General features: G+C 43.8%; 1 protein-coding gene and 1 long non-coding RNA gene across 11 annotated transcripts in view; one reads left to right on the forward strand and one right to left on the reverse strand.

Moving 5' to 3' along the window:
* bcor (BCL6 corepressor) overlaps positions 1-18,597 on the forward strand; it is a 471,432-nt gene that overhangs the window by 288,008 nt on the left and 164,827 nt on the right. Inside the window, exon 1 of one of the 9 annotated variants that reach the window (XM_072513878.1) lies at positions 7,535-7,662. The exons of the other annotated variants lie outside the window; for them this stretch is intronic. The gene's annotated coding sequence lies outside the window, so the exon portion shown is untranslated. Of the gene's footprint in view, positions 1-7,534; positions 7,663-18,597 lie in introns of those variants that run through there. 9 annotated transcript variants of the gene reach the window in all.
* LOC140427967 (uncharacterized) overlaps positions 10,964-18,597 on the reverse strand; it is a 43,489-nt gene continuing 35,855 nt past the window's right edge. For both annotated transcript variants that reach the window (XR_011948674.1, XR_011948675.1), the window contains exons 2-4: positions 16,739-16,823; positions 11,865-11,919; positions 10,964-11,536 (exon numbers count right to left, since the gene is read on the reverse strand). This is a non-coding gene — a long non-coding RNA (uncharacterized lncRNA). The remainder of the gene's footprint in view (positions 11,537-11,864; positions 11,920-16,738; positions 16,824-18,597) is intronic.

Genomic DNA, 18,597 nt, shown 5'->3' on the forward strand with positions numbered 1-18,597 from the left:
AGTTGATATCTGGGTCAATTTATGCATTCAATATCAATCCCACTCAAACAAGACTCAACTCACAAGTCTGATTGTAGATGAGTGCTGATTTAGATCCAATATAACTCCTGCCCCTGCTGTACATGGACTAATGCAGTGCAGGACTATTATTGAATCTGGAGTTGTGGATTTCCTGAAGTGGAGGCCAGTTATTCTAATTACATGTGCGCGTTGAAATGGTAAACAGCAGCATGCATAGATTATCACTGGAAGCCTATTGCCATTCTGTTGACTCATCTCTTTTTTATTCAAAAGTAAATAGAACAGCAGTACATGAGTAGCTAGAGACTTACAATTACACTGGGCTAATTCTGATACAAAATCTCCAGTGTCATCAGAGAAGCTGGTCTTGTCAGCAGGCCAAAATACTGCTGATACATGTCACCAGTGAACATTATAGGGGAGGTGATGGCATAGCGGTATTTCCTCTGCACTAGTATTCTAGACACCCATCGCAATATTCTAGGGACCTGTAGCCTCGGGTACAATCCCACCATGGCAGGTAGTCAAATTTGAATTCAATAAAACTCTGGAATCTAAAAGAAATTAGACCTATGATGACCGTGAACCCATGTTGCTTGTCACACAAGATCTGGTTCGCTAATGTTCTTTGGGGAAGGAAATCTGCCATCCTTATTTGGTCTGGCTTGTATGTGACTCCAGATCCACAGCAATGTGGTTGACTCTTAAATGGCCTAGTGAGCCACTCAGTTCAAGGGCAATTAGGAATGGCGATAAATGGTGGCCCAGCCAGCAATGTCCGTATCCCCTGAATTAATTTTGAATAAGGACGGCAACAGGAGTTTAGTACTGTCTGTTGGTACATCATTTTCAGAGGTCAGCCCAGTTACACTGCTAACTCACCATGGTGCCATGGAATTCCCAGAAAATCACTGATGCAGGCTTGCGTAACACTGTGATATATATATATTGCAATATATTTGCAGAGGTGATGCTTTTGTTCTGAGAAATATAAGGAAATTATTAAAAATTAGCATGCTTAATAATTTGAATTTGATTTATTAATAGCCAACACTGTCATAATGTCTATTATAAATGGCAATAACTGTATTTTTTGTTTCGATTGAAAAACCAAGATTAAATTGAAAACCATATTGAGATTGAGGGGAGTAAAATAAATGGCTCAATCAGGAAGTAAGGATTAGGTAATAACAAGAATGTGGAAGGAAGTGAGAACTACGGTTGATGTTGAATGCCATGATTTTAAGATCTTGGAAAAGAATGTGCTAGATTAGGAGGATGTAACATTGACAATGTAACCTTTTCTTGATTCTGTCCAGGAGGGCAAGAGAAGTATTGTCTGAGGGTATGATAGTGTGGATATTTACTGGTCCTCAAATCCAGAGATTTGAACTAATAATGAGTTCAAAATATCTTTGATAGTTTGAAGTTTAAAATAATATGGAAATTAAAAAACTGGTATCAGTAACAGTGACCATAGATTGTAATTTAAAAAAACTAACTTTTACTTGTCATTTAACTCAACATTAATGTCTTCCAGGGAAGACCATCAACCCAATCGGGGCTAAAAGGCTAAGGGTGGTGGAGACAGATTCAATAGAGCTTTCACTTTAAAAAATATGTATATTTTTATTCAACAAGTTGCAGGACATGATAGTGATACAGCTTGTGAGCATCCGTGCAATGGGTGTAGTGCAAATAATTTGTTGTTTCTTGGTAGTGTGAATGAGGCCCCCCCCCCCCCCCCCGGTCTTAACTGCTGGTCGCGAACAGGCCTTTGAAGATGGCGGTGAGCTGTGTCCACCTGGAGTGGAACCCTTCCTCCGATAACCTGATGGCAAATTTGATCTTTTCTGGCCCCAGGAATTCCGCCAGGATGGCCAGCCAGTCTGAGGCCTTAGGCGGTGCTGCCGATCTGCATCTGAATAGGAATCATTGCCAGACTATCAGGGAGGCGAAGGCCAGGACGTTGGCCACCCTCCCCTCGAAGAGTTCTGTCTCTTTTCCCGAAGACTGCCACCAATGGGCATGGCTCCATCTTAACCCCCACATCCCTCGACATGGCCTCGAAGAACATGGTCCAGAATTTGATCAGTCTTGGGCAGAACCAGAACATGTGGGCATGGTTTGCTGGACCCCACTGGCATCGCTCACAGCTGTTGTCCACTCTTGGGAAGATCCGCTCATGCGTGTCCTGGTCAGGTATGCCCTGTGCACCACCTTCAGTTGCATCAAGCTTAGCCTCGCGCATGAGGAGGTGGAATTTACTCTGTGCAAGATCTCGCTCCAGAGTCCTCCCTTTAGCTCGAGGCCTAGTTTTTCCTCCCACCTCTCTCATTTTGTCCAGTGGGGCCCTAACCTCCGTATATGTCCTTTCCCTCCCCTAACTCGTTCTGTGAAATCAGTCTGTCTAGCAGAGTGTGCCTGGGTAACTGGGTGAACAACAGGGCCTCGTTGTGTAGGAAGCCCCGCATCTGGAGCTCATTCCCTTTCAGGAGCTGGAGACTCTCTGTTAGTTCCTCCAGGCTTACCACTCTGCCATCTATATATAAGTTGCTGACCTTCCACACACCTTCCTCCCTTCTCCAGGTTTTATATGTGACGTCCATTCTGGCTGGGATGAATCTATGGTTTTTACTGATAGGAGCTGAGATAGAAATGTCTCTTAGCTTGTAATGATGCCTAAGCTGGTTCTGTGCTTTCAGTGAAACTACCGCTGGGCTCGTTGAGTACTTGGCCAGGGGTAATGGGAGTGGGGCGGAGTCCAGTGCCCACCGGGATGTCCATACAAAGGAATCCTCTTCCATCTACACACTTTGCACATTTCTTACCCAGTATTAGTACAGGAGGCTTGGCAATGCCAAGTCCCCTGAGCGTTGCCCTCAGCAGGACAGTTCTTCGGATCCTGGTGTTCTTTCCCGCCCATGCAAAGGCCTAGATTAGTTTGTCTACCTTAGCGAAGAAGGATTTGTGGATGAAGATCAGGAGTGATCTGAACATGGAGAGGAACCTTGGCAGAACATTCATCTTTATCATCTGTACTCTCCCCTCCAAGGAGAGCGGATCCCCTTTCCCATCCTCCACCAGGCTAGACAGGTTCCACTTGTAAAGCCGGGTCCAGTTGTGGACTATCTGGATCCCCAGGTATCTGAACTTGGTTTGGGCCAGTTTGAACTTCAGCTTTCTCTGCTCTACTTCTCCCCCCCCCCCCCGGGGGTTCATCGGGTAGATTTCACCCTTGCTCGGGTTTAATTTGTATCCTGAGAAATCTCCAAATTCCCTCAGGAGTTCCACTATGTTTCCCTACTGGCAAGGGGTTTGGAGACTTAGAGCAGCAGGTCATCTGCATAGAGTGGGACTATATGCTCCCTGTCTCCTCTGTGAATGCCTGTCCACCACTCCGCTAATCTGAGCTTGATAGCCCATTCAGGAACTGCTTCATCTTCAAGTCCCCCTCCAGGGGTGTGGAGTTGTACTGTCCCCAGTAGAAGGCTGCAAACTCTCCATTGATCTCCTCTGGAGCCGTGACCAACCCGCCTACATCATCCTGTAATTTGTTTTTCCTTTTTTAAAATTTAGGGTACCCAATTCATTTTTTCCAATTAAGGGGCAATTTAGCGTGGCCAATCCACCTAGCTTGCACATTTTTGGGTTGTGGGGGTGAAACTCACGCAAACTCCACACGGACAGTGACCCAGAGCCGGGATCGAACCTGGGACCTCGACGCCGTGAGGCCACAGTGCTAACCTATTGCGCCACCATCCTGCCACACCATCCAGTAATTAAAGGCTTTCCTCCTCGCTATTTACCACACCAACAATTTTTGTGCCAATTATAAACTTGCTGATCATGTCCTCACATTCACGTCTAGATCATTAGTGTACACTAAAAACAACAAAGGACCAGTACTGATCCCTGTGGAACACCACTGGGCACAGACTTCCAGACACACAAATAACCTGTAACCATCACCCTCTCCTCTGCCACTAAGTGAATTTTGGATCAAATTTGCCAAACTGCTTTTGATCCCATGGGCTCTTACCTTTTTAAAAAAAAAGGTTTCCAATTAAGGGGCAATTTAGCGTGACCAATCCACCTACCCTGCACATCTTTGGGCTCTGGGGGTGAGACCCACGCAGCCATGGGGAGAATGTGCAAACTCCACATGGACAGTGATCCGGGGCCACTGCTTCAACAGGCCACCCCCGGGGTCTTACCTTCTTGATCAACCTCCCATGCAGGATCTTGTCAAAAGCCTTCCTGAAGTCCATGTAGACTACACCAACTGCACTGCCCTCATGTATACACCTAGTCACCTCCTTGAAAAATTCAATCACATTTTTTTAGACATTATTTCCCCCTGACAAAGCCAAGCTGCCTATCCTGGATTAATCTTTGCATCTCCAAGCGGAGATTAATTCTGCACCTCAGAATTTTTTCCAATGATTTCCCTACCACTGATGTTTGATTCACTGACATGTAATTATCTTTTTCCCCCCTATTTCCCTTCTTGAATAATGATGCCACATTAGCTGTCCTCCAGTCCTCTGGCACCTTATCTGTGACCAAAGAGGATTTGAAAATTAGTGAAAGAGTCCCTGCTATCTCATCACACAGCAGTCTAGGATACATCTCATCTGGGCCTGGGTGTTTATCCACTTTAAACCCACTAAAACCTCCTCCCTCCCAATGTTTAATCTGTTCAATTACATCACAGCCCCACTCCCTGCTTTCTATACCCACATTGTCTTTCTCCATAGTGAATACAGATGCAAAATATTCATTTAGTACCTCACCTATGTCTTTCAGCTCCACGCACAGATTGCCATTTGGTCCCTAATCAACCTTATTCTTTTGTTGGTTACCCTCTTGCCCTTAATCTATTTATAAAACACCATGGGTTTTCGTTTATTTTGCCCGCCGGTGTTTTTTTGTGCCCCTGTTCGCTCTCCTAATTTTAAAAAAGTCCTTCTGCACTTTCTATAAACCTAGGGCATCCACTGTTTTGAGCCCTCTGTATCTGCCATAAGCTTCCCTTTTTTTCATTATCCAATCCTGTCTGTCATAGAATCCCTACAGTGCAGAAGGAGGCCATTTGGCCCATTACATTGCACTGGCCCTTGCTCCGTTAGAGCACCCTACCTAGGCCCAATCCCCTGCCCCTATCCCCATAACCCCACATAATCTTTGGGCAATATTAGCATGGCCAGTTCAACTAACCTGCACATCTTTGGACTGTGGGAGAAAACCAGAGCACCCGGAGGAAATCTACGCAGGCGAGTGGAGAACATACAAACTCTTTTAATATATATTTTTTTAATTTAGAGTACCCAATTCATTTTTTCCAATTAAGGGGCAATTTAGCGTGTTCAATCCACCTACCTTGCACATCTTTGGGTTGTGGGGGTGAAACCCACGCAAACACGGGGAGAATGTGCAAACTCCACACGCACAGTGACCCAGGGCAGGGATCGAACCTGGGACCTCGGCGCCGTGAGACTGCAGTGCTACCACTGCGCCACCGTGCTGCCCAGATCATACAAACTTCACTTAGTCACCCAATGTCGGAATCGAACCCAGGTCCTTGGCGCGGAGGCAGTAGTGCTAATCACTGTGCCTTTGACATCCAAAGTTCTTTGGACCCATGCTTCATGTTTATGAGAACCGGTTGGCCCTGTACACTCTATTTCTTTTTTAATAATAATCTTTATTAGTGTCACAAGTAGGCTTACATTAACACTGCAATGAAGTTACTGTGTAAATCCCCTAGTTGTCACACTCCGGTACCTGAGGGAGAATTCAGAATGTACAATTCACTGAACAAGTATATCTTTCGGGACTTGTGGGAGGGTACTGGAGCACCCGGAGGAAAGCCTCGCGACATGGGGAGAACATGCAGATTCTGCACAGACAGTGACCAAAGCCGGGAATCAAACCCGGGTCCCTGGTGCTGTGAAGCATCAGTACTAACCACTGTGCTACCGTGCTGCCCTTGAATGACTCCCACTGCTCTGATATGGAACCTCGGGATGGACAATAAATATTGGCCTCGAATATCTACATCCTGATATTGAGTTTTTGAAAATCTGTTGTTGATCACACTGTTGAGCAATATAAAACTGCCTTAAGTTTGGACCAGCATCTCCTGGACTATTAAACGGAGGAGTCACTTTGGGCTCCCACTGCTTATGAGTGCTGTATTAGAAAGTACAGGTGTATGGACGTGGATTAAACTGCAGTGATGCATCATCGTTTGTTGGCAATCACTGTCCAAGCTAGCATACCAGGGGTAGGTGATGGAAAGCTGCTGGCACATTAGGGTCATCTCCCAGCATAAATCAATCCCTTCAGGAGCGATTCAAAAAGAAGGAAACTGGAAGCTGAATAAACAGTATTTCCACGTTCTTCTGAAATGCATAAATATTTTCGTGGAGTTGGCACAACGAGCGTAATTTGATGATCAATCCACTGTGCTGCACTTGAATTCGAGGGCGGACCATCCAGGATTGGTCCTGCGACATATGTGCGCACAGTCAAAGAATGGCCAACAACACAGCCACCCTAATGTCATCCAATGTGTTGTCATCTGTGCCGGTGACAAAACTCTAGCAGGATTGATATAGGGTAGAGCAGGGGAGTGACTAGTTGGCACCCAAGAGAAAATGCTGGAAAATCTCAGCAGGTCTTGCAGCATCTGTAGGGAGAGAAAAGAGCTAACGTTTCGAGTCCAGATGACCCTTTGTCAAAGTCAAAACGAGTGACTAACGATCGCTCTGTCATAGGGCGGGGCAGGCGCGACGGGCCGAATGGCCGCCTCCTGTGTTTCTGTGCTGTTTTACTTCATCATTTTGATCACCTGCATGCAGCTTTGGCCGAGCCCCGAACTGTAGATAAGACTGACCTTAAAGTGTTGGATGGGGAGGGTGCACTTCGTGTGTGTGTGTGTGTGTGTGTTGTTTGCGCATTTCTGACATTTAATTTACTTCAGTTTGCTTTTTCTAACCTCGAAGCCAGCACCCCCCCATCGCCCCCCGCCTCCTCTCCATAACTAACTGGTTTAAAAGTGTTCGGCACAAATTAGGATCGCAAGAATTGAATAGATATACGAGATGAATGTATCCTTGGTCAGTTTTTGAAAGATCAACTACGATGACATTTAAACTGGGCGAAATTGCGACTCCCAAAAGATGACCCAGAAAGAAAATGCTGCGGGTACTGTATTCCACAAATAAAAATGGATCGCTGCGTTGTTAATCTGAAGTCACTCAGGGTCTCGTAGACCTCGGAGTAGTTAACGTGTGTGTGTGTGTGGCAGGATATAAGCGGCAGTGTGGAGATAGATGTGTGAGCAGATAGTCGTGTGAGCAGATAGTCAAGGTGGAGAGATCGCATCCGCTCTACATTGCCTGCCTGTGACGTCGCGGGTAGGTGGAGGAGTGGTCGAGAATATTTTCCTCTGGTTGCAGCAACTTAGAACCTTTGGGTGCAGAGAAAGGAAAATATGGTGAAGATAAACTGTCGGTTTCTTCTTGTCAGACGGTGTCACTTTTCATTGGTGTGTGTACGTGACGCCTGCTTTGAGTTCGTGAGGCGACCGTGCTCGCTCGTCAGTTTCAGAGTTTCAGACTTGAGGCGTCTGAGGTGAAACTTTGGTGTTTTTATTTTGGCACAGTAAAACTCTTTTTGTTTTTAAAACAAAATTGCGACCAGGCTGAGGCGCCCAGAAGGAGCTGATGTTGTTTTGGTGTGTAAATCCGAGTTGGGGTGGAGTGTGGAGGGAGTATGTGTGTGTGGGGGGGGGGGGGGGGGGTTGGAGAGCAGCCCATCCCCCCACCATCGCTGCAGTTCAATGTACTGAACGTCTGAGCTGGGAAGCAGGAAATACTTTGCCTCAGTCCTTTTGCTGTGAAGTGGCATGCGCCGGGCGAGCTGTTTGCCCGCTCATGTCGCGAGTACCAGGAAGTTGTGGCTCTTGTATAATGCATTTATTCAGGAGACCTTCGCCTTCAGCAGCGACGCTGTTCGGCATGACTCTCTGACCTATTTCCACTCCGTTAACCCCTTCCTGCTACCTTTTTTGATGATGGGTCCGATTTGCAAAACCAGATCCGTCAGTTGATTAATTTAATCTGCCAATTGATCGATCAGCTTCCATACAACCTACCGCAACCTAATTTTCTTTAAGAAATATTTTTTAAAATATTAATATTTCATGAATTTCACTGGCTTTATTAGCTGCCATTTTTCCCCGGAACCATGACAGATCGCTTCTCTTAAAACATGTCTTTAGTACTGCTGCTCCGAAAGGTAAACGCGCTGACAGATCTGTTTTCCACAGCTTTTCCACTGGATCTTTGAAGATTTTCCTCCGATACTAACCTTGTGCAGAAATAAAACCTACTAGCTTTAATTACTCATATCCCTTGAGTAATTTTACATTTTAGTTGGGGGCGACCTGAGGTATCATCTGTTGCTATTATTGGTAACGTATTTACTGCTTTCACACCTTCTTAATTTGGTACATTTGCACTCACTCCCACTCAGGAGGAATCGATAAATTGCACAACTCAATTGCAGGAGGAATAGTTATGACGCTTTAAGTATGGATTTTGTGATTATATGTGAATTTTAGTTTTGGAAAGGACTCGCAACCTCGGGGCAGAGAGGGGATTGTTAGAATCGAACAATAAACTGTTCTATGAATGCAATTTCTAGCCCTGCGCACTCGTATTCATTGGGCAGTTTTTGCGGACAGCACCGGGGTTTATTAATCCGGTCTGTAGTTTATTAAACCGTGCACTTTGAGCTTTCTGCAACGCAAAACGCTTCTATCAGTGGGCAGCTTTTTGTGGACGGAATGCTTTAAAAATGGATCTTTAAATACACGGAACGGGGTGGTAGTGATCAGGGGGGGCGGGGGAGGTGCAGTGTGTGTGTAAAGTAAAAGTTCCTTTATTATCGACCTGGGCGATGTGTAGCGGAGAACAATAGGAGTGATATCCCTGTCTTCAAAAGAACTACGTTTTCTCCTTCGATCTGTGTCAAGGTATTGTTTTTTTGTAAAAATTGCAGCTGTTTCATTTTTTGTTTTGAAGATTTCGCTGCACCTAGTCTCCTGATCATTATTCCAGCCGGTGGTCAAGCCTAGTGTTTGGTCTCTTCCATTATTTATCGCGCAGCTTCCACTGGGCGGGGGGGGGATCAAGCGTTCCATCGACGATTGTGCCATTCAACTTTGTCAATTGTATTGCAGGGCTGGATATTGGGACTGGGCGAGCTTGCTGTTGGCGATCACTGCCCTCACGGTGACATTGTGTGTGTGCGGTGCGGGAGGCTTGGCAGCGCTCACTGTCCCAGGCGACCATCAAGCCGTGACTGTGAAGCGTCGCTCTACCTGCTGACACGCCATTACTCATTGTGCTCCTGCAAATCTATTCCATCCACACCATTTGGGAGTTTAGTTAATATGGGGTGCAGCACACGCGTGGACAGCGCCGAGGCTGTTGTATCTGTGCCATAATTAGTCTCGTGTATGGGACTGATTCGAATGCATACCATGTGATTTGGATATTTATTTTCCTCCCCAGCCGTTTTGTGATGGGCTGTTGATTTTTTTAAATCAACGTCACCACGGTAAACTCGCTGTCTAGATTTTGAACTAGATTCCTGCCTACGCTTCCGCTGGAACGGAAAACAGCGCACGCTGCACAATATATTTATTATCTGCAATCCCCGCTTGGCTCCCGACACGTTTACCATGGGTGCTCAAGGATATTGGTTGCGGGGGCTCACGATGGTAATAGTTATAATAAGATCCGACCATTGGGGGCGAGGGAGGGGGGATGCTCAGGCGAATACTTGTTTCAGATAAATGGAAAGGAATTGCATTTTACAGCACCTGCTCTTACCCCCCCCCCCCCCCGTCTGAAAGCACCTTCCAGTCATGAAAGTATTTTGTTAAAGTGCTGTAGGTAAACCGGGCAGCCAATCTGCACATTGCAAGGCCCCACAAATTGCGAAGAGATCACGACGAGATAACATGTTAGTTGAAGGCTAAACATTGGCCAGGATTGAGTGGGATACCCTCGTTCTTCTGACAGTGTCATTTGATCTTTTACTCACCCCAGAGGCCAAACTATATCTCCGTTTAATGTCTCACCTGAAAGACGGCACCTCCTACACTGCACTGAAATTAAATGCAAGTCGCCACAGTCCCCGCGGACCATAGGCTGCTTTCCCTTTTGAGAGGGAGAAAGAGCTGACCGGTGGTGATTTAACCTGAGAGTCATCACTTCATGGATAACCTCAGCCGATATGGGAATTGAACCCACGCTGTTGGCACCAGCCCTCCAGCCAACTGAGCTAAACCCCCCCCCCCCCCCCCCCCCAAATGTCCATCTGAATGATCTGTTGAAGCTTCTGGAGTGGGTCTGGAACCCATGACCTTTGAACCCAGTGAAAGTGTTGTCCCGAGGTCGAGTCTGACAGCTAATTCACAGTTATGAATTCAAATAATTGAAATGGAGGTAACGCCCTGTGCTTGCTTGAAGATTCCAATCACAACTCCAGGTATGGTTTAGAAAACGGTTTTTGTGTCTGGATTTTTTCTTCACAGATTTTAGTGTTAATTAATGTTTTCTGCTACGACTGCAGCAATGACCCCATAATCTTCCAAAGCAGCGAGAGTGTCACCACACATTTATGTAATGCTGCTCGGGTAAAGTGATCTCTCAACACTTTACACGTGCACACCAAGCAGCAAAAACATATATTGCATGAATAAAGTGCGTTTTACACCCTCAGGAAGCACCACGTTGTTCACAATCAATTAATTACTTTGAAGTGATGTCACTGCTGTTTTGTCAGCAAGGGTGGGTTGAGGTGGGCGTTCATGGTCACACAAGGCTCCCACAAACAGTAAATGAGGTAAATAACTGGTTAATCTACTCTGTTGGTTTTAGCTGAGGGATGAATGTTTGTCACAGCACCAGGAAATCTCTCTGCACTACTTCACGGTGCCAACATAATTGTTTATTTCTGTCTGATGAGAGATATAAAGGACTTGTCTCAGTGTAACAAGCAACATTGAAGCATCAGCATGGACTAGGCACTCCCAGTTTTGTGTGCAAACATGAATCCATGACTCAAGACCAGAGTGCTTCACCGAAGTAAAAGGATGTTGGAGCAGGGGTTAAAAAGCAGTATAGTAAAAATGGATTTTAAAAAGCCAAGAGAAAAGTGGGATGGCAGTGAAATGTTGGGAGAGTTCCAGAGAGCAGAGGCTTGGTAGTTTAAAAGTGGAAGAAACTGAGAGTCTGGAGGTAAGGGTTGCCTTGAATGGCTACACAAATACAATGGACTAAGGCCATGGGAGACTTGAAGTGAAGTCCAGGATCTTGAAGTGATTCATCGGACAATGGGAGTGATCGGTGTGTGGGACTTTGTGCAGAAGAATTTGGACCGCAGAAATCCATATTAATTGATTACAAAGCAAGCATTTGTAAATGCTGAAAATCTGAAACAAAAAGAAAGAAATGTTGGAAACTGCATCTGTGGGTCAACTTTTCATCAGAACAGGAAAAAAAATCAAAGACAAACAACCATTTTGATTCATTCAGAACGAATGTAAGGGATAAACTAAGAAAAAGGATACAGTACCATTGACCTACAACATACTTGCATTGACATGCAACATTATTAGATGACATGAAAAGCAGAAAATGCTGCAAATGCTTAGCTGGTCAAGCATCATCTGTGGAGAGCAAATATCGACAACTTATATTTGTGGCTCTGCTGAGCATGAAAAGACATAAGAAAAATAAAGGTGTAGACTTTTCCCCCACCTGTGTTCTAATGGAAGGTCTCCATCCCATATCCTGTTTCCCCGGACTGTGCCATCTTAAAGAAAACACAGGCTCTAGTTAAGAGTTATTGTTAAGGTCTGAAGCTACTAAAATCAGGTTCAGGCCAAAAGTGTACAGAGACTCACAGTAGACCAGAACATTCAAGTTGTATACCACCAAGGCATAGCCTGTGAGTGATGAGCTATGGAGAATCACGCAAGTATTTGAAAGATTGTTTTGGTTTTCTTGATGTTGACCAATTGTTCTTATAGATTTAGAGTACCCAATAATTTTATTTTTCCAATTAAGGGATAATTTAGTGTGGCCAATCTACCTAGCCTGCACATCTTTGGGTTGTGGATGTGAGACCCATGCAAACACGGGGAGAATGTGCAAACTCCTCATAGACAGTAACCCTGGGGCCAGAATCAAACCCCGGTCCTCAATGCCGTGAGGCAGCAGTGCTAACCACTGTGCCACCGTACTGGCCTTCTTGATGTTGACCTGTAGGATGTCACATCTTATCCAGGACTTGATGTAAAAAATGGAAACGATCAGTAGGTCTGGCATTTGATGTTGGCCAGGCAGCTGGGTAGTGCAACCTCAGCACCTGTGTCAGTGATCATTAGGTAATAGAGTTGGATACATATATCGAACGTGACCCATGTTTGCCAATGATATTGCCATGGAGCAATATGCAAACGATGAACAGGAGTAGTCAAAAGCTACGCCTGTAGGGCTCACCAAAAATGACTGAACATAAGAGGAAAAACTGTTTCAGAAGGTACAGCGTTAGGAGAAATCAAAATAGAACAGTGGGTAGGGCGGGGAATTGAACACTGGTAGATTGCTCTTTCTAAGCGTTGGTGCAGACTAGCTGGGCCAAATGGCCGCCTTCTGCACTGTAGAGATTCTATGATTCATCCAAGGAAAGAGAGACCAAGGGTAGTTTTTCATGGACTGGAGGACAGGACAGCGGTTTTAAGAAGAGTGGATCGGTGCTTGAGAATGTGGAGAAAATGCCATGATTATGTAGTTGTGAAGAGAATAATAGATGGTTGAGTGTTGAGCGGATGGCTTTGATTTTGAAAGTATACAATCCATTTGTTTATTTTATTTAGATTTACTGATGTGTAAGGAGTATGTTGGGGGAGGGTTTTTTTTGACATAAAGAGTTGTTATTTTAGATTGTCCCTACCTTTCAGGATGATTGCGGTGTATTAGGCTTTGGATTTGGTCAAGAGACCTCATTGAGGCACATAGGGTTCTCAGGGGGCTTGACAGGGAAGTTGTTTACTCTTGTTGGAGAGTCTAGGACCAGAGGGCATAAACTCAGTGTAAGGGGTCACCCATTTAAGACCGATCAGGAAGAATTTCTTCTCTTGGAGGGTAGTGAATCTGTAGGAATCTTTATATCAGAGGTCTGTAGAGGTTGGGTTATTAAGTATTTTCAAGGCTGAGATTGATATATTTTTAATCAGTAAGGGGATCAAGAGTTATGGGGATAAGGTGGGAAAGTGGAGTTGAGGACTATCACATTAGATCAGTCATGATCTCATTGAATGGTAGAGCAGACTCAATGGGCCAAATGGCCAGCTTATGCTCCTATGTCTTATGGTTGTATGAAACAAAATGGAGTTGAATGGTCAAGACCATTCTGAAAGGGGACCGCCAGGCTAATTGTTTCCCATGTAAGTTCTAGTTTAAGGTTCATGGAAGTGAGGTGACTGTTACATCCAGGGAATGGGAAACGTGTCATGTCTGGTGTGGGCGAGGAAATTAATTATAGAGTTACGGTAAATAAGTTATTCAGGAGCAAGTTCCATGTGAGTGGAAGACCAGATTAGATAAGAGTTGGAGAGGAATGGTGTGGAATTTGAGTATAGTTTCCACAGGTGTAGAAAAAGAACAGAGTGGTTAGAAGCAGGCAAGGGGATGTGTATGATGAAATCAACAAAGAACTAATCTGATTGTAACCTTGAAGGTGGCAAGGGATTGACAGGTAGCAAGGTGAAGCGTTGGTATTGCATGTTGGCAGAGTTTGAGTGTAATGAGGTTGAGGGGGGACAGAGGAGGGCCAACAAAGATGAGGCCAAACAAATTTTGTAGCAGGTTAAAGAAATTGAGAATAAGAAGTAATCAGAGCTTAGCTGAGGTGAGGAAAAGCAAGAAGAAATTTCATATAAAACGAGAACCAAGGATTTTCAACAACGGTAATAGACCATGTAGGCTCCAAAAATGTTGGAATTAAGAAAATCTATGAGAGGAATATTGGGGTAAACTGAGATGAGTGTTGTACTATCTCCATCCTTCCATTGAACAGCCTGTTTTTAAAAGACAGCAACAATTTATAGTATTGCAGTTCTCTGTCAGTCATTCTTCAATTTCCTAACTAAGCCAATAATAAGTATACAAAGTTTTGCTGAAGTGAATATTTGCAGATAAAAATCTATAGCAGCGAAATACATTCAATAAATTATGCTATGCATTAAATAAAACAATAACTTGCATTTAAATAGCATTTCTTCATGTCTGGCTGTCCCAAAGCACTTTACCACCAGTGAATCACTTTTGATATATATCACTACTGTTTTATATGCAAACGCAGAAATACATTTGCATGCAGTAAATTGAAAAATAGAGTTCTATTTTATTGTGAAAATATGCAGGGCATAATATGACACATTACTATAGTAAATTCTAATAAGAGTATTTGTACACTGGCATGATCATTCAGTTGTGTGTCTTTGTTGCACTTAAGATGTTTTTGGAGTATGGATACTTGTACCTAAGTCCATGGTTCGAAGGCAACAGAATACTTATGCAACCAATTTAGTGAACAATTTATTTATTTATTTTAAAAATAAATAAATTTTAGAGTACCCAATTCATTTTTTCTAATTAAGGGGCAATTTTAGCATGACCAATCCACCTAGCCTGCACATCTTTGGGTTGTGGGGGCAAGACCCACGCAAACACGGGGAGAATGTGCAAACTCCACACGGACGGTGACCCAGAGCCGGGATCGAACCTGGGACCTCGGCGCCGTGAGGCTGCAGGGCTAACCCACCAGTGAACAATTAATAGTGAATTGACATAAATTCCACAATAACATTCTTCTGGAAAACATACCCCTAAACCACCTCCCATTGGGATAATGCAGATCTGATTGTGCATTGATGTTTTGGCCCAAGTATAACGACTAGAGTCATAGGGATCTACAGCACAGAAAATGCCCTTTGGCCTGTCTTGTTTGCGCCAGTCAAAAACCACCACCTAAGTATTCTAATCCCATTTTCCAGTACTTGGCCTATAGCCTTGTATGTCTTGGCATTGCAAGTGCACATCTAAATACTTCTTAAATTATATGAGGGTCTCTGTCTCCACCGCCCTTTCAGGCAGCGAGTTCCAGATTCCCACCACCCTCTGGCTGAAAACGTTTGTCCTCACATCCCCTCTAAACCTCCAGCTCCCTACCTTAAATCTATGCCCCCTGGTCATTGAACCCTCCACCAAGGGGAAAGATTTCTTCCTGTCTATTCTATCTATGCCTCTCATAATTTAATCCATCTCAATCTTGTCCTCCCTCAGTCTCCTCCCCTCCAATGAAAACAACACCAGTCTATTCAATCTGCCTTGATAGCTAAAACTCTCCAACCCAGGCAACATCCTGGTAAATCTCCTCTTCGTCCTTTCCAGTGCTATCACATCCCTCCTAAAATGTGGATTGCAAAACTGTACACACAACTCTAGCTGAAGCCTAACCACCATTTTTATATAGTTCCAGCATAACCTCCCTGCTCTTCAACTCTTAAGCCTTGGCTAATAAAGGCAAGCATTTCATATGCCTTCTGAACTACTTTATCCACCTGCCCTGCTACCTTAAGGAACCAGTGTACATGCACACCAAGGTCCTTCTGATCCTCGGTGCTCCCCATGAGCCTGCCCAAGTACATCATCTCTCACTTATCCGGTTGAATTCCATTTGCCACTGATCAGCCCATCTGACCAGCCTGTCTATATCCTCCTGTGGTGCTTGATGTGATGTTCAGTAACCAATGTTCATTATGACGTTATAAAAGATGAGAAACATAGCAGTCATGATTGAATAGTAGAGCATACTCAATGGGCCGAATGGCCTAATTCTGCTCCTATGTCTTATGTACAAAAGGGCCAACATTTTTGCCTGTGAATCTGATTGCTATCAGGTCAGTTGACTTACAGTGGAAATAATTTGCCGAGTGCTTGGCTAGATAAAGTGGGTTGTGTGCACAGGGCATTATGACTTCTCCTGTAATTTAAGAGCATCACTCTACATGCACAAACACAGCTTGGACTTGCTTGTACACAGTAAAGCTCCTATTCTGAAGAACAGAGTTCCAATGCTGCTGGCAAGAGCAAAACAGCATTATTAAATGCCACTTCACTCTTGTGCTGCTAACCCTCCATTATGTTGCCAGTATAAGCATCATGACAACAGCATGCTGGCCCAGTTCATGAGTACTTGCCAAATTACTGCAGCAGGCTATGTAGTTGTGGCACCTTGTCTCATTCAGATGCACGCAATCACCCTGGTGATTTTAAAATAAAAATTATTGTGAATTGGGCCATCTCAGTGTTTTGTTTTAATCAGTAAATGGGAATGAAAAGTGAATTAACTTATTAGCTTCATTTTAGACTGGCAAAAGTCTCCAGTTATTGCTGATACAGACACGCCAAGTACTAAACATATATTTTACTGATTGTTTTTAAGAACTTGAAATATATAACTATTTCTGTTCTCTCCAGGCAGCAACGTTTTATAAATAAACTACTTGGTAACTTAATTAAGTTGCACATTGTATAAAATTATAATGTTAAATTGGATTAGCTACCTGACAAGTCCAACTTAAGACTACAAGTTGGGGTCTTGCTTCCAATCTCTTTTTCACCAGTGTCTTCATCAATCTATCCGTTAATCTGTAATGTTGCATTAATTGTCACAAAGCATTGAAATAATTTTAATGTTTCAAAGCACATTTATTACAACATATATCAAAGACTTTAATAGGATAAGGTTAATATAACTTGCATTGGTGGAAGTTTCTTTCCTTTGAAGTAGTATAAGCCATACTCCTTCAATGGGTCTATCTAATTAGTGGCTGGATAGGTAGACCAGGAAGATCCTATATTTTTTTAAAATTTAGAGTACGCAATTCTTTTTTTCCCAATTTAAGGGACAATTTAGCATGGCCAATGTACCCACCCTGCACATCTTTGGGTTGTGGGGGTGAGACCCACGCAGACACTAGGAGAATGTGCAAACGCAACACAGACAGTGACCCGGGGCCAGGGTAGAACCCGGGTCCTCATTGCCGTGAGGCAGTAGTGCTAACCACTGCGCCATCATGCCACCCCAGGAAGATCCCATATTTAAACGCTGGTTTGTGCTGCTTTAGCTGGGGCTGAGGTGCTATTTTTGGCATCAGTATTTCCCGCTACTTATATCTATTCAGTTTCATCAGTTGGAACTGCAAGAATGTGGATGATTGGTAAGGACAGGATTGAGTTTGGCTGATGCTTTTCCCTTCCCTCTGATTCAGTAACCTACTAGTACTGACCACAAAGGTTCGCACTTGAACAATCATCACTTAGGCAAGACATTGGTGGATTCATGGTTCTCTACCCCAGCAACTGGTCAAATCCTTCAAAAGAGAGGAGAAGGTTGCCAGAGGGAAAATACAAATAGATTTTGGGCTCATCACACAATCCATGCCGCAATTTTGAAAAATTTAGATCTCTTGATTGAAATTGGTTGTAAACAGTATGTTGTCACTGCTTTGAAATGAATGAACAGCAGTGCTTAATGTTTGAATGCCTGCACACCATTAACTTAATTCCACTCGGGCGACAGGGTGGCACAGTGGTTAGCACTGCTGCCTCATGGTACCTAGGACTCTGGTTTGATTCTGGCCCTGGGTCACTGTCCGTGTGGAGTTTGCGCATTCTCCCTGTGTCTGCATGGGTCTCATCCCCACAACCTAAAGATGTGCAGGGTAGATGAACTGCCCACGCTAAATTGCCCCTTAATTGGAAAAAATGAATTGGGTACTCTAAAATCTTTTTTAAAATGACTTGAAATTAGTACTCCGCAAAATACGATCTGTGACACAACTATCCTACTGCCCTGTTAAAAAATTACAGTGGAATGTATCTTGAATAGTAAATTTTCCAAACACCCTGTTGCATCTTCCTTTTCTGTGCTTGTACCCACACTCTCTTTACTGTTCAGTTTTTCTTTCAGCAAACCATTTTTCACAGCATGTTATTGCTGCAAAATTCAATGGAGGTTACTTTCCATCTATTTTTATTGCTGTCTAAAGTTAAAATGTGCAAAGACCTTTCAGGAGAAGCAGCCAGTAATCAATTTTGACAAGATTCTGTGTCTGATTGTCATATTTTCAGCACATTTGATGCGACCATTGCAAATTGTCTGCAACTGAAATAAAATCTGATGGACGTGATCCATGACATCTCTGCCCAAGCCTTTGGCATGCAATGGTTTATGAGCATGGAGAAATTAACATAAGTTACCAGCACTTAATCCCATTTGTTGGTACTCTCTGATTCATCAGTGGTGTCATCCATTCCTCCTATTACTGCCTCAAATTCATTGCCTTATAATTTTGTGCATACATTTAAAACCAGCAGCCTTGTTGTGGTTGCAGGGAACTAATCTATCTACAATAATTAC

Source organism: Scyliorhinus torazame, chromosome 8 (assembly GCF_047496885.1).
Source record: "Scyliorhinus torazame isolate Kashiwa2021f chromosome 8, sScyTor2.1, whole genome shotgun sequence".
Taxonomy (NCBI): domain Eukaryota; kingdom Metazoa; phylum Chordata; class Chondrichthyes; order Carcharhiniformes; family Scyliorhinidae; genus Scyliorhinus; species Scyliorhinus torazame.